The 15,440-nt window shown below is 39.0% G+C and overlaps 1 long non-coding RNA gene across 2 annotated transcripts in view; it reads left to right on the top strand.

The window, feature by feature from the left end:
• LOC118019068 overlaps positions 1-15,440 on the top strand; it is a 159,917-nt gene that overhangs the window by 87,267 nt on the left and 57,210 nt on the right. Inside the window, exons 2-3 of one of the 2 annotated variants that reach the window (XR_004681546.1) lie at positions 4,280-4,421; positions 11,435-12,032. This is a non-coding gene — a long non-coding RNA (uncharacterized LOC118019068). Of the gene's footprint in view, positions 1-4,279; positions 4,422-11,434; positions 12,033-15,440 lie in introns of those variants that run through there. The other variant, XR_004681545.1, reaches the window with a different exon arrangement.

The raw sequence follows: 15,440 nt of genomic DNA, 5'->3' as shown, positions 1-15,440 counted from the left end.
GACAACAATACAATAATAGTGGGGGACTTTAACATCCCCCTCACTGAAATGGACAGATCGTCTAAGCAAAAGATCAACAAGGAAATAAAGACTTTAAATGACACACTGGACCAAATGGACTTCACAGATCTACTCAGAACATTCCACCCCAAAGCAACGGAATACACATTCTTCTCCAGTGCCCATGGAACATTCTCCAGAATAGATCACATCCTAGGTCATAAATCAGGTCTCACCCAGTACCAAAAGTTTGAGATCATTCCCTGCCTATTGTCAGACCACAATGCTTTGAAACTAGAACTCAATCACAAGAGGAAAGTCGGAAAGAACTCAAATACATGGAGGCTAAAGAGCATCCTACTGAGGAATGAATGGGTCAACCAGGAAATTAAAGAAGAATTAAAAAAATACATGGAAACCAATGAAAATGAAAACACAACTGTTCAAAATCTTTGGGATGCAGCAAAGGCAGTCCTAAGAGGAAAGTATATAACAATACAAGCCTTTCTCAAGAAACAAGAAAGGTCTCAAGTACACAACCTAACCCTACACCTAAAGGAGCTGGAGAAAGAACAGCAAATAAAGCCTAAACCCAGGAGGAGAAGAGAAATAATAAAGATCAGAGCAGAAATCAATGAAATAGAAACTAAAAGAACAGTAGAACAGATCAACGAAACTAGGAGCTGGTTCTTTGAAAGAATTAACAAGATTGATAAACCCCTGGCCAGACTTATCAAAAAGAAAAGAGAAAGGATCCAAATCAACAAAATCATGAATGAAAGAGGAGAGATCACAACCAACACCAAAGAAATACAAACAATTATAAGAACATATTATGAGCAACTCTATGCCAGCAAATTAGATAACCTGGAAGAGATGGATGCATTCCTAGAGATGTATCAACTACCAAAATTGAACCAGGATGAAATAGAAAACCTGAACAGACCTATAACCACTAAGGAAATTGAAGCAGTCATCAAAAATCTCCCAAAAAACAAAAGCCCAGGGCCAGATGGCTTCCCAGGGGAATTCTACCAAACATTTCAAGAAGAATTAATACCTATTCTTCTGAAACTGTTCCAAAAAATAGAAACGGAAGGAAAACTTCCAAACTCATTTTATGAGGCCAGCATTACCTTGATCCCAAAACCAGACAAAGACCCCATCAAAAAGGAGAATTACAGACCAATATCCCTGATGAACATGGATACAAAAATTCTCACCAAAATACTAGCCAATAGGATCCAACAGTACATTAAAAGGATTATCCACCATGACCAAGTGGGATTTATCCCTGGGCTGCAAGGTTGGTTCAACATCCACAAATCAATCAATGTGATACAATACATTAACAAAAGAAAGAACAAGAATCATATGATCCTCTCAATAGATGCAGAAAAAGCTTTTGACAAAGTACAGCATCCTTTCTTGATCAAAACTCTTCAGAGTATAGGGATAGAGGGTACATACCTCAATATCATAAAAGCCATCTATGAAAAACCTACAGCGAATATCATTCTCAATGGGGAAAAACTGAGAGCTTTCCCCCTAAGGTCAGGAACATGGCAGGGATGTCCACTATCACCACTGCTATTCAACATAGTATTGGAAGTCCTAGCCACAGCAATCAGACAACAAAAAGAAATCAAAGGCATCCAAATCGGCAAAGAAGTCAAACTCTCACTCTTTGCAGATGATATGATACTTTATGTGGAAAACCCCAAAGACTCCACCCCAAAACTGCTAGAACTCATACAGGAATTCAGTCAAGTGGCAAGATATAAAATCAATGCACAGAAGTCAGTGGCATTCCTATACACAAACAACAAGACAGAAGAAAGAGAAATTAAGGACTCGATCCCATTTACAATTGCACCCAAAACCATAAGATACCTAGGAATAAATCTAACCAAAGAGACAAAGGATCTGTACTCAGAAAACTATAAAATACTCATGAAAGAAATTGAGGAAGACACAAAGAAATGGAAAAACGTCCCATGCTCATGGATTGGAAGAACAAATATTGTGAAGATGTCAATGCTACCTAGAGCAATCTACACATTCAATGCAATCCCCATCAAAATACCATCCACTTTTTTCAAAGAAATAGGCCAAATCATCCTAAAATTTGTATGGAACCAGAAAAGACCCCGCATAGCCAGAGGAATGTTGAAAAAGAAAAGCAAAGCCGGCGGCATCACAATTCCAGACTTCAAGCTCTATTACAAAGCTGTCATCATCAAGACAGCATGGTACTGGCACAAAAACAGACACATAGATCAATGGAACAGAATAGAGAGCCCAGAAATGGACCCTCAACTCTATGGTCAACTAATCTTCGACAAAGCAGGAAAGAATGTCCAATGGAACAAAGACAGTCTCTTCAACAAATGGTGTTGGGAAAATTGGATAGCCACATGCAGAAGAATGAAACTGGACCATTTCCTTACAGCACACACAAAAATAGACTCCAAATGGTTGAAAGACCTCAATGTGAGACAGGAGTCCATCAAAATCCTAAAGGAGAACACAGGCAGCAACCTCTTTGACCTCAGCCGAAGCAACTTCTTCCTAGAAACATCACCAAGGGCAAGGGAAGCAAGGGCAAAAATGAACTATTGGGACTTCATCAAGATAAAAAGCTTTTGCAAAGCAAAGGAAACAGTCAACAAAACCAAAAGACAACCGACAGAATGGGAGAAGATATTTGCAAATGACATATCAGATAAAGGGCTAGTATCCAAAATCTATAAAGAACTCATCAAACTCAACACCCAAAGAACAAAGAATCCAATCAAGAAATGGGCAGAAGACATGAACAGACATTTTTCCAAAGAAGACATCCAAATGGCCAACAGACACATGAAAAAGTGCTCAATATCACTCAGCATCAGGGAAATCCAAATCAAAACCTCAATGAGATACCACCTCACACCAGTCAGAATGGCTAAAATTAACAAGTCAGGAAACGACAGCTGTTGGCGGGGATGCGGAGAAAGGGGAACCCTCCTACACTGTTGGTGGGAATGCAAGCTGGTGCAGCCACTCTGGAAAACTGTATGGAGGTTCCTCAAAAAGTTGAAAATAGAGCTACCATATGATCCAGCAATTGCACTACTGGGTATTTACCCCAAAGATACAAAAGTAGGGATCCGAAGGGGTACGTGCACCCCGATGTTTATAGCAGCAATGTCCACTATAGCCAAACTGTGGAAAGAGCCAAGATGTCCATTGACAGATGAATGGATAAAGAAGAGGTGGTAAATATATACAATGGAATATTATGCAGCCATCAAAAGGAATGAGATCTTGCCATTTGCAACGACGTGGATGGAACTGGAGGGTATTATGTTGAGTGAAATAAGTCAAACAGAGAAAGACATGTATCATATGATCTCACTGATATGAGGAATTCTTAATCGCAGGAAACAAACTGAGGGTTGTTGGAGTGGAGGGTGGGGTGGGAGGGATGGGGTGACTGGGTGATAGACACTGGGGAGGGTATGTGCTCTGGTAAGCGCTGTGAATTGTGCAAGACTGTTGAATCTCAGATCTGTACCTCTGAAACAAATAATGCAATATATGTTAAGAAAAAAAAAAAAAAGAAGAAGAAGAAGGTAGCGGGAGGGGAAGAATGAAGCGGGGGAAATCGGAGGGGTAGACGAACCATGAGAGACGATGGACTCTGAAAAACTAACAGGGTTCTAGAGGGGAGGGGGGTGAGAGGATGGGTTAGCCTGGTGGTGGGTATTGAGGAGGGCACATTCTGCATGGAGCACTGGGTGTTATGCACAAACAATGAATCATGGAACACTTCATCTAAAACTAGTGATGTAATGTAAGGGGATTAACATAAGAATAAAAAAAAAAAGAAAAGCAGGACATGTGGAAGAATATAGGAAATCTCTAAGTCAGAGAGAAGGAGAAGAAGAGTTTTCTGAAAGGTAGGATTTAAGTTGGGACTTTGAAAGATGGGTAAGACTTAAAGAGCATGGTAAGAGAAAAAACGGACCAAGTAGGTCAGTTAGGTGTCAATCTAAAAAGCAAAAACCACTTGATGTATATCAGGTATGAAGTGTTTAATATAGAAATCAGAGGCTTAGGCAACCAAAGAGAAACCTGGAATCAAAGGTCAAGAAAGCCAACAGCATTAGATGGGGGTGGGGGCGTTCTCACAAACATGGGGGAGAAATCTAACTCATTGAATCTCAATGTCTGGCTGTACCTGTGCTTGGAGAATAATGACTTCTTCCCTTATGCCTTCCCACTCTTGTATTAGTATTTTTCCTTGGCAAACTATCCTGGATCCATTCAGGGAAAGGAATTCTGGGGAAAACATTTCCTGGCTTCGCCTCTATGTTACAGAGGAAGTGATGCTGAGTTGACAGTGAGCAATCAGCACAACGGGCCAGTAAGTGCTGGTAAGTCAAACATCAGTGTGGAGAGACACAGGTCATACTCAAAAAATAGCAAATCTCTACCTTAACTGGATTTTTTTGTGAAAGATAAGAATCGAAAAATTTGTTGGGGCCAGGTGTGTACTTGTTTTCTATGGGAACTAGGAAGAGGAAAACAGCAAAGGAACGAATAGCTGGGAGAGAAACTGCAGAATAATAATTAATAAATATGATTTGGTGATTACTTATGTTGGAGCTGAAACTGGGATTCACACCAAGGATGCTAAGCTACAAGGGCTTTACTTTTCCCCCTAAGGCAGTGTTTTCTAAATTTCTGATTTTTTATCTACCATCTTGAAGATTTGTGTTAAAATCCATGTACCACCCATAGTATTACTTAAATTTTTATTTAAATATCATTATTTTAAATTAATAATTCTGTTACAAGGAGCTTCTCATCGTGTTCAAAAATGGAAGGTGAGTATCACCCAGTAGAATAGAACGTATCAATGCGAATTCTGACTCTGATGGTCAGAAGATTCCTGACACTCAATGTAAATAGAAACTATTTTCTTTCTTAAGATGGGGAAATAAGTGGTAACAACCTGTGACCATTAAGCAAGTTACACCAAGATTTATGCCTCCTTTTCCAAAGACAAATCATACATATATTGTAGCAAGGAAAGAAAACATACACTGTTTGGGGGAAAAAAAATCCTATAAGAAACTCTCCTAATCATAAATTATACTTTCTTGGTTTTTAATATTCATAACAGTGAATAGAAGGTAACTTGCTCCCAGTGAAAACACTGGCTGACACCGTGACTCTTAAAATGAAACCAGAGGGGTGTGTTGGGAGTCACCCAAGCATGTGGATTCTTCCTCCAGAGGGATAAAAAAGGCTCTTGGCTACCATTACCTGATCATGCCCATTTAGCAGGGCTGAGGATTGAGTATCCACCCCACTCTCGCTCAGAGGCCCTGCCAAAGATCGCGGTCATCCCACCTTTGATCAGAGAACTAAAGCAGTCAATCGTGTAGCCATATTGCCCAGCATTGTCTGGGAGAGAGAAAGAAAGGGGGTTAAATACAAAGGGAAAACTTTAACTGGTGTGTGTCTCTTCTCTATGCCCATCTCCCTGAAACTGAAAGAATAAAAGGAGGGCTGAGCTCAGAAAGAGAAGAGAAATCTGAGTTTAAGGAGTCCTAAAATAATTATAAAAACAAAATGATCTTGCTGAATTCGGGCTAGGTATTTTTACCTGTGAAGGTTTTGCCACTGAGATCTGTTCATCCTTTCTTTAAAAAAAAAGGTGATTATCAAGTGTCACGCAAGCATAAGGGCATACCAACATCAAATATGTTGGTCTCCTTGCTGTAATCAAGTGTCTGAAAGAAAATTGTAAAGAAATACTTGGTGAGATGATTCTGCTTAATGTTGTAGGAGGAACATGTTCAATTTTCTTGTTGTTGATCTTGGTGTTCTTGTTTTGAGGGAGAGGTAGGAGATAATTCCAGAAGAAGTAAGAACAATCCCTGGTGTCAGGGAGTTCACTTTAGAAAAAGCTATTACAGAAATACAAGCAGGAAGGAGATAAAAGTCTAACTTATTAGTAATTGAAAACTAGGCTGGATCATCTGAAAAAAGATTTTAGGAAGTGATATGGTAGAAGTAAGACAGAGAGGATCTGAGGATGGCAAAGAGGCTTCCAGATTGGAGGCTATTTTTAAACAATGGTGTTGCCAAGGCAAACTAAGATTATAGGAAACAGCAAATTTTGTTTTGGACAGAGGGGGTTAAGATGCATTTCTGTTGGAGCTGCAGTACCTGTAGAACCCCTTGTGGGATATATCCAGGAGGCAGATGATACACCGAGCTTGGACATGCTCAGATCTAGTGACAGAGATGTGGAAATTAACACTCTGCTGCTTGGTCTCACAGAAGTAACAGAGATGCCCCACAGAGACATAGCAGAGCAAAAACTCAAAACTAAAGGCAGATTTCTTGGTGATACCCTACATGTGAGGAGCTACTGGGAGAAAGAGGAGAGAGGCAGAAGAACAACAGAGGCAGAGGACACCACCACAAACAAAATGGTTAGAAACAAATGGGCTGAAAATCAGTAGCCAGAAAAGAAGGAATAAAGGTTGGTGAGATGCTGAGAAGACAGGGACTAGATCAGAGTTTAATTCCTGCTGTACCTGATTTTTCAACTTGTGGTTCTATGAGCGGTCATGCTTTCTTCTCTTTGTATTTCAAACCCACTGACTGCTCTGGAGGAAGCCCTTTCCCTTCCATCTTCCTCCTGGTTAACTCTGGCTCATCTTCACCCTTGCCCACCCTCTACCCCCACTTGAAGGGCAGCTCTTGCCCTTCCGATGTCCTGTAATAAAAACATGTGCCACCCTCTATCATGCACTCCATTTAATACCCTGTATGACTGATACACTTGTCCATGTTCCCCACAACAATACGAGGGAGCTCTTGGAAGTAAGGATGCTACATCTCCTTCTGAAGGGGGCAATACTTGGCACACTGTAGATGCTTCTAGATCACACACCATGGCCTCTTGATCAGCAATGCAAGAATTTAGCCAGGGGAGACTCGTCTCAAACAGTTTTGATGGTATTAGTTGGAGGTGAAAGAGGACTTAAGCAAACACAATTAGGAAAAATTATAGCTTATCAGTGAAGTGTGTGTAGTGAGTGGACTTGTAAGCTGAGAGCAAAAAAAAATGACTAATTGCTTAATTTTCACTTCTAATGCAGTGTTCCCTGTTTTTTGTTGTTGTTGTTGTTGTTGTTGTTGTTTTTTGACCACCAGGTCCTGGGAACTTCCCATAATCAGCATATTTCTTCTCTGCCCCTAATTTGAGTTTCCAAATTTTCCTTGGTTCTCTCACTCCTGGCTGGCTGCCCTGAAATATCCCACTGCCTGATGGAACACTGTTTAGCACATACATCAGTGACACTTTTGTCTCCCAGCATGAGGACTGTGAAGAATTTACGCTTTGAAGAACCTCAAAGTGAACTGGAGAGATCAATGGGTCTCACTTCCAAGGAAGTGAATGGGTTTTTTACTTATACGAGTTCGCTGCAAGATTTTTTTTTAAAGATAGCCAGGCAGAGAGCCTCCTAACCATTCTCAGTGGGAACTATAGGATAACCACATAGGACACAAAATATAGATGGTTTAATTCTGTTCTTCTTGAAGGTGACCTAACAATACATTTCAGTAAAAGTTTAGGGACCAAAATTTCCGGTCAGTTTCAGTCATCTCCATTTTTCTGTAAATGTCAGATTTTATGCTGACCCCTAAGAATAAGGTAGCCATGGACTTTCCTTCACTAGTAGCGAAATCTGAAGGAAGTTTAATTAAAAAACATAAATAAATAAATGACAGCATAAAGGACAGAATTTTTCTAACATATTAATTTAGTGGCTGAATATTCTGGTATTTAAAAAAATCAGAGTTTTAAATTTCCTTACAGATTCCATCAACTCTAAAAATCTCAGTGGAGTATCAAGATTTAAAGATTATCATTCACAGGTTTTCTTTCCATTGGAAAGCAATGCTCTCATTGTAGCAAAAACAATGTAGAAAGGATCCCCAGCCTCACCTGTCCCTTCATCCACTTACCCTCAGGTTTCTGAAATGCCAATAGGATCACATTATTCTCCTGCTTACACATTTTTAGGGGGTTCATGTCACCCACAGAATGAGCCAAGTTCTTTTGTGTATTCTATGGGTTTGTTTGTATTTTTATCATCCAACCATTAACTATGGCCTTTCAGCCCCATTTCTGCCAAATATCCCTACCATCTTGATAAATACAGCACACATGAGCAAACACTTTATGCCTCATAATGTAAATCCAAGAATTCTCCATACACACTATGATGGCCTACAAGTCTGCCTCGCACAAGTGTTCCCATTGCCTGGAGGTCACTCCCTACCATTTCTATTTCCTTCCCTCCTTGCTGCACTAACTCCTTCCTCCTTCAAGACGCAGCTCCTATGTCCTTGCATACCCTGTGGGAGGTGTTGAATTAGATCCTTCTCTTTCTTAACACTCTTTGTGCTCCTATGTCCTCCATCACATGCTTCTGTCTCAGCATTCGCCACCCTGGGTTTATTCATGTATCTCTTCTACTAGAAAGACTAGAGGGCCTTAAAAACAGAGACTGTTTATTGGAGTATTCCCATATCCCGAGTGCATAAACCAACACCTGGCATATAGTACCTACTCAACATACATTTACTGAATGATGCATTTATCCACGATAAATGTGTGCCACTGACAGTAATAAATATTTACACAAAGCAGTGACACTTAAGTAAAAGAGCAAGTAACAAAAGAACATTATCTTAAACTCATTTGGCAGGGCCTGGAATTCTATTTCTCTAAAAGCTGCCATGTATCACAAGTGAACCCAGGGTCTTGCGTTTTGGGGGGAGTGCCACAGAGCATCAGTAAATAGCAGGTACTTATTTTTTTAATTGTTATTGAGATAAATTGGTTCTAAATGCTCTGGCCTTATGTGGCTGTACATAATACCACAGACTAACATTTGAATGGCCCTTTAAATAATGCCATTTATCACCACAGGCCTGCAAAACACGAAGCTGAGAATTGCTAGAGGAAACCACGTTGCAGCAAACTTAAAATCTTACAGAATTTTCCTGTTTTCACTTAAAAATATATATTTCACAATAATCTTACAATGGCTTGCACTCAGATGGCAATCTCTAATAGTCTCTGATTTTTATGGCTGGTTTTCTGTGGCATATCTGATGTACAGTGAAGTCTTAAATGCTTGCTTAATAAGAAATTTTAAATACAGATTATGCGATGCCTCCTTGCAACACTTTCTGCTTCATGCCCTTGTTCTGCAGGAGATTTCATTAGCATGTGCCCTGCTCTTGTCCTCCAAGCCCTCATTGCTTCAGACAAGCATGGGCTTAATTGAGAGAAAACCAAGCTGTGAGTGTGACTCAGGTGTGAAGGCTGTTTCTCTCGGCAAATTAAATCCAGTGCAATGACTGAGTGTTCTTTTCCATACCCTTTTGATAGATTTAATGCTGCATATTAATTGTTGTTCTCGCATCCTCTACTCTGTGATTGTTTTCCCCAGGATCCTACTGAAGGTGATTGATGCTCATATAAATTTGATGGTTTCATATAGAGAAAGAAAGATTAACAGGTGCTAGTAAGAAATCTGGTTTATAAGAACATAGACTAACCTAAATATTAATACAATATTAGCACACGGTTTTACAGATTTAAAAGGAAACACTTTGGTTAATAAAATTCAAAGGTGAAAATCAGAAAAAAACAACCAACCAACCAACCTGGTCCCTTAGGTATAGTTTCTAATACCTTATCTTTGTGACATACAAACATGTGTCTTTTGGCTTAGCAGTTAATCCAATTGGAAAGAATTCCTTGACCACGTTCATGGCTATGATAAAAGAATTGAGGAGAAAATGCAGATTTTAGAACCTGTTTCCAATACCACTTCATCCCCATGCTGAACTGTAAAGTTCTTCAGAACAGGAGTGGGGCTATAGTTTACATTACCCAGAGGCTCCATATGTGTTTCTTGAGCTTGAACTTCACTGTAATATATTTAAGTATACTTAGTACAGTGTGAAGGTATCATTTTTTAAACCAACCCTCATTTTTCTTTCTCACCAATTTCTTTATAATTTTTTTCTCATTATTGAGCACTTAACGTTTTTTTTAAAGATTTTATTTATTTATTTGAGAGAGAGAGAGCACAAGATCAGGGAGGGTCAGAGGGAGAAGCAGACTCCCTGCTAAGCAGGGAGCCCGATGTGGGACTCGATCCAGGAACTCCAGGATCATGACCTGAGCCGAAGCAGTTGCATAACCAACGAGCCACCCAGGCACCCTGAGCACTTACTTCTATAAACAGCCTCAAATCCTTTCTGAAATCAGGCAGAACACAAAAGCAAAATGAAATGAAAAAGGAAAGTTAACTCAACATTTTCACAGAGAAAGAGAAAGAGAAATTTTAAGCTAACTTTTGTAATTATATTTCTAGTTTACTTTATATTATCAGAGTATCATTTAACCTAAATCTTCTGCTTTGGGCAACTTATAGTTTATTTAAAATGTCTATGCTAAATTGGACTCCTTAGGGGGAGGCAAGTTCACTTGTGAAATCCAACCACATCTCTATTAACTAAAGGCCATAATGAAGGCTGAATTTCTTGCTGAAAAAAAAAAATTATCTTGGGTATAGATGCTAATCTAAAACCTACTTCATGAATTTGCTTATTTTTCCTGCTCCCTTCAGACATTAGCCAGCTAAAGCCATAACACATACATTAATTACACCAATTAGTCCCCACTGCACATACACATACATTCAAGATTTGATTATCTGAGCTAAAAGAAGTGGTTGGGCATGGCACAAATAATACAAATGAGCAAAGAATTCAAATCCCCTGTATATTGAACTAATGAGTGTATTATATATTTTTGGCATAGCTCGGTTACCTTATTATGCTTTCTTAATTTAATAATGCAATTACCTCAAATTTTCTTATTCCATCCAGGTAACGGTAGGGAGATCAGACCTAGATTTATAACACGCATTGGGAAAGCCAGCCTACAGTTTAAGGATTTGGTCATAGTCTTCTATTTCTTCTTTATTTTCAAATATGTATTTTTTTTTTAACCTCGCTGGACATCCTCCATACTGTTGCTTTTTTTCTCTACAATGTCCAACACACACATGGAAGGATGATCCTCACAGGTATCATAGTAAGGATTCATTCATTCATCTCTTGGATTAAAAAAAGATGGAAGGCAGCTAGTCCCTGCCTCAGAGCGATTCTAGCATTTATTTCCTTGGAGCTTGGGGAGTTCATTAGGTTTTCTTTTTAGTTAACCTTCATAGAATTCTGCTAGTTTTGATCACCCTGTGTAAAACAGCATAATGTAATGAGTGTGACTCCAATTTTAATGTGCAAAACAAAATAATTTGGTGAGTTTATTAACACACAGATTGCTGGACTCCCGCCCCCGGAGTTTTGGATTCAGCGTGCCTGGGATGAGGTTCAGTAATTTGCGTTATTAACAAGCTCTAAGGTAAGGCAGTTGCTACTAGTCTGGGGACCCCACTGTAGTGTAACGGTTAAGGACATAGTTTCATGGGTTTAAACCCAGCTCCAGCACAACTAGCTGTGTGACCTAGGACAATAGATTGTCACCTCAAGCCTCAGTTCTCTTATCTGCAACCTGAGGGTAATTACAGCAACCTACGTCATAACGTTATTTTGATGATTACATGAATTATACACTGAAAATGCTTACAGTGGTGTCTGGCACCTAGTAAGTAATAAATGTTAACTATTATTATTGTTGTTGTTACTGTTATTTACAAACACAGGTCATCCACAGTCATCATAAATGATTTAACACTAAGGAAAGCACAAAATGTTTTTTTCTGAAACACTTAGCTGAACACTGGACACTGGCAGAAAAAGAATATTGATAGAGTAATCCTTCAGAGATATGTAGAAAAGAAGATTCTCGGAAAGCATGTGGGCCTTGAATATATTACACTGGATCATCACAGGGTAGGAAGAGAGTGCATGAAAGAGGTGAGAAAAAGGGCATAGGGTGAAAGTCTGATTTTTCTCTGAGGCACAGATGCTAGGCTCACTTTAGGGGTTCAGTAAATATGTGTTGTATATCTAACATTTGTTTATTTAGGCCCTGAGTCAGAATTGAGTATGCAAACATGAGCAAAACTGGACACGTTCCCTGCTCTCCTCGAGCTTAAAATTTAGTATAAAAAATCATAAAAGTCCATGTTAAAAAGTAAATGTCACAAATGCCAAAAAGGGTCTTATTGCTTTTGCGATGTTAGGTGACACTTCTTTGAAAGGGATAAGGATTGAGCTGAGGTCTGAAGGACAGGGTAGGCAGGAGTATAGTTGTAGTCCATAAACATTGCAAGTTAAATCATAGAAATTTCTCAGTTTCTGAAATAAATTGATAGATGATAAATAGATGAATGGATGGCTAGACAAATGATATTGAATCAATGCCTCTTGAGTGCATAAATTAATAAGTAACGATTGTGTGTCCAAACTTGCTAACTATATCTAATAAGAATGTTTTCTGGGAAAGTTACAGAAAAGTCAACTTTTCAGAGGCCTAAATAAGTAGAAAGTCATTTTTCTTCAGTAAAAGAAGTCTGGAGGCAAGATGTTCCTGATGTTGGTTCAGGCGTTCAACACTTCCAGGACCCATGGCTCTGGAATTCCCTAGACCTTTCCATCTTGAATGTCACATTTTGGTCTCAAGATAACTGTTGTATTCAAGGCAGAAAAGGGGTATGTTCCTGATAGCCCCCCATGCTCCCCAAAACATATTTCTCTTCAAGTATCATAGGTCAGAATTGACTGACCAATAAACCCCAGAGGCAAGCCAGGCTGGAAAGTAACAAAAGGAATTATGGTGATTTCTTTAGGTTAATCTGACCCTCTTCCCCAGGAGGGCCTGGGTACAAAGCTGGGATCTTGTTACCTAGGAAGAAGGAACAACTGACAGTTTCTGCTACAAAAACATTCATAATTTTAGTTTATAGGTGCATTTATAGTTATTGGGCTATAAATCTGAGAGTTTGGTGAAAATGATAATAAAGTTGATATATGTGTCTGGTTGTCTTTTATCCTGAGTTGGTAGAATTCCCAGAGCCCACAGAAACGTTCACTAAGGCTTTTTTTTTTTCCCCATAGTGACGATTATTTTGATAATGTGAAATGGAATTCTCTTTTGTTCCTTGAGGGGTGGAAGCAGAGAGCAAGAAATTAAGAGGAAATTGAGTATTTATTGATAATAAATTATATTTTTTTGGAGAAGTTCAAAATAACTGAGAATTTACTATTCACTGGTGCATAAGATTGTGGAAAACAAGCATTTCAGTGAATTATTTTGAAGTGAAAATCAACATTTTCTTCTACTTTTCCATTTATGTTTTAATTCAATAATTGTATTTTTTTTAAAGATTTTATTTATTTATTTGAGAGAGAGAGCATGAGTGGGGGGGAAGGGGAGAGGGAGAAACAGAATCTCTGCTGAGGAGGGAGCCCAATGTGGGGCTGGATCTCAGGACCCCAGGATCATGACCCGAGTGGAAGGCAGATGCTTAACCGACTGAGCCACCCAGGTGCCCTCCATAATTCTTTCTAGAATAACATTTTGATAGTTCCTGGAGAAAAACACTGAAAAAGCAATTATTACTGACCAAATCATTGAAGTTGTTTTTATTTAAAATATAACTCAAGATGGAGTTGACTTTTAAATATACTCTTATTTTTCTTTTTTTTTTTTTTTTTAAAGATTTTATTTATTTATTTGAGAGAGAGAGAATGAGATACAGAGAGCATGAGAGGGAGGAGGGTCAGAGGGAGAAGCAGACTCCCCGCCGAGCAGGGAGCCCGATGCGGGACTCGATCCCAGGACTCCAGGATCATGACCTGAGCCGAAGGCAGTTGCTTAACCAACTGAGCCACCCAGGCGCCCAATATACTCTTATTTTTCATTTTAAATCTGGCAGTGCCTTTTTTAAAGCATATGGACGTTTGGGTCAACGTTTTCTTTTTTTTTGTAAATGGTACGTATTTAGCATATTTGATTTTTAAATGGTTTTCAGTGTAGGGATTTTGTACTACCCTTATTTTTTTCCTATTCATTTTTTAAAAGAATTTCAACCTCAGATTTCCTCTTCAATAGGAGGTATTTCCAACACACCAGCAATTTCAGGTCCTTTGCCTCATAGACCCAGAGGCAGGAGCAAATAAGTAACCTTTCTGCCCCCTGGCTTCCTTTTCTGCAACCCTTTTGTGATAGAGATCTTCACACTATGTTGCAATCATAGGCTTACTTCTTTTGTTCAGTATCAAATAGCATTTGCGTAGGTCTTGGCTACAAGTCAGACCATATTTGCTGTCTTTCCTCATACATTAGCTCCTTTGAGGGCAAGAATGTGTCTCATTTATCTCCCTTAACCCTGTTCTCGGGGAACATGGGAGAGAGAAGTGGTCAAGGAAGAGTTGTAGGAATAAAGTTAGAGAAGTCAGGAGCAGAGTGACCCTTAACATAAAATGTCAGCAGGAAAAGCGATAGATGAAGAATGACATTACTTGAAGGTAAAAATAAACTGCTAAGAAGATGTCCATTTTTGCTTTCTTTATGACCCAAGTAATCAAGTCCAGGATAAAACAATGTAGCGAGTTCACTGGGCAAAGCCAGACAGAAAACCTTTAGACGCTGGAGCTTTCAAAAGGACAAATATGTGAACTGAGTTCTGTCTCTATAGTAAGATAGAAAACCCTTCCCCACTTTAATTAGAGATAGAAAGTATAATGGGCTGGGGGAGATAAAAAGAGAAGGAATACAGTTTAATATTTATAGGGAAAGATGATGTGAAAGTGTGAAGAGGAGTCTTGACAGGAGCCCAGATGTGTGCAGAATTGTGTACAAAAGAATATAAAGGAAAAATATTAATAAATAACTCAAATGACCATCCACTACAGAATGACTGAATAAATTAGGGTATATCCACAAAATGAAAAGCTACTCGGTGACTAGAAAAAAAAGTCCACACACAGTCACACATATACACACACAAACAGACATATGCCTCACATACGTCAGACTTTATAATGTTCTCATAGCCACCTTAGAGGTAAGATATTTTCATCATCCCTATTCTACAGACCATGAAACGAAGGCACTTAGATATCAGGTAACTTGTTCAAAGTCACACAGCTTGTAAGTGGAAGAACTGGGATTCAAACCCAGGCAGTCTCATGCTTAAGCCCTGAGCGATACTTGAAGCGAGATAGTCAAAACTCACCATTAAATGGAAGGAAAATGTCGCTGAACGGTATATATGTTAATGTCCCATTTTTGCAAATGTAATATAGAGCTATAAAGAAAGAGTGAGTAGAACCGAATCAAAAGTTAAAAGAAGAAAATGAGGCCATCTAGAGCTCTC

Source organism: Mirounga leonina, unplaced genomic scaffold, assembly GCF_011800145.1.
Source record: "Mirounga leonina isolate KUSES-001 unplaced genomic scaffold, KU_Mleo_1.0 Mir_173, whole genome shotgun sequence".
Classification (NCBI taxonomy): domain Eukaryota; kingdom Metazoa; phylum Chordata; class Mammalia; order Carnivora; family Phocidae; genus Mirounga; species Mirounga leonina.
The sequence above is the reverse complement of the archived record's forward strand: the minus strand, read 5'-3'. Positions and strand labels throughout refer to the sequence as shown.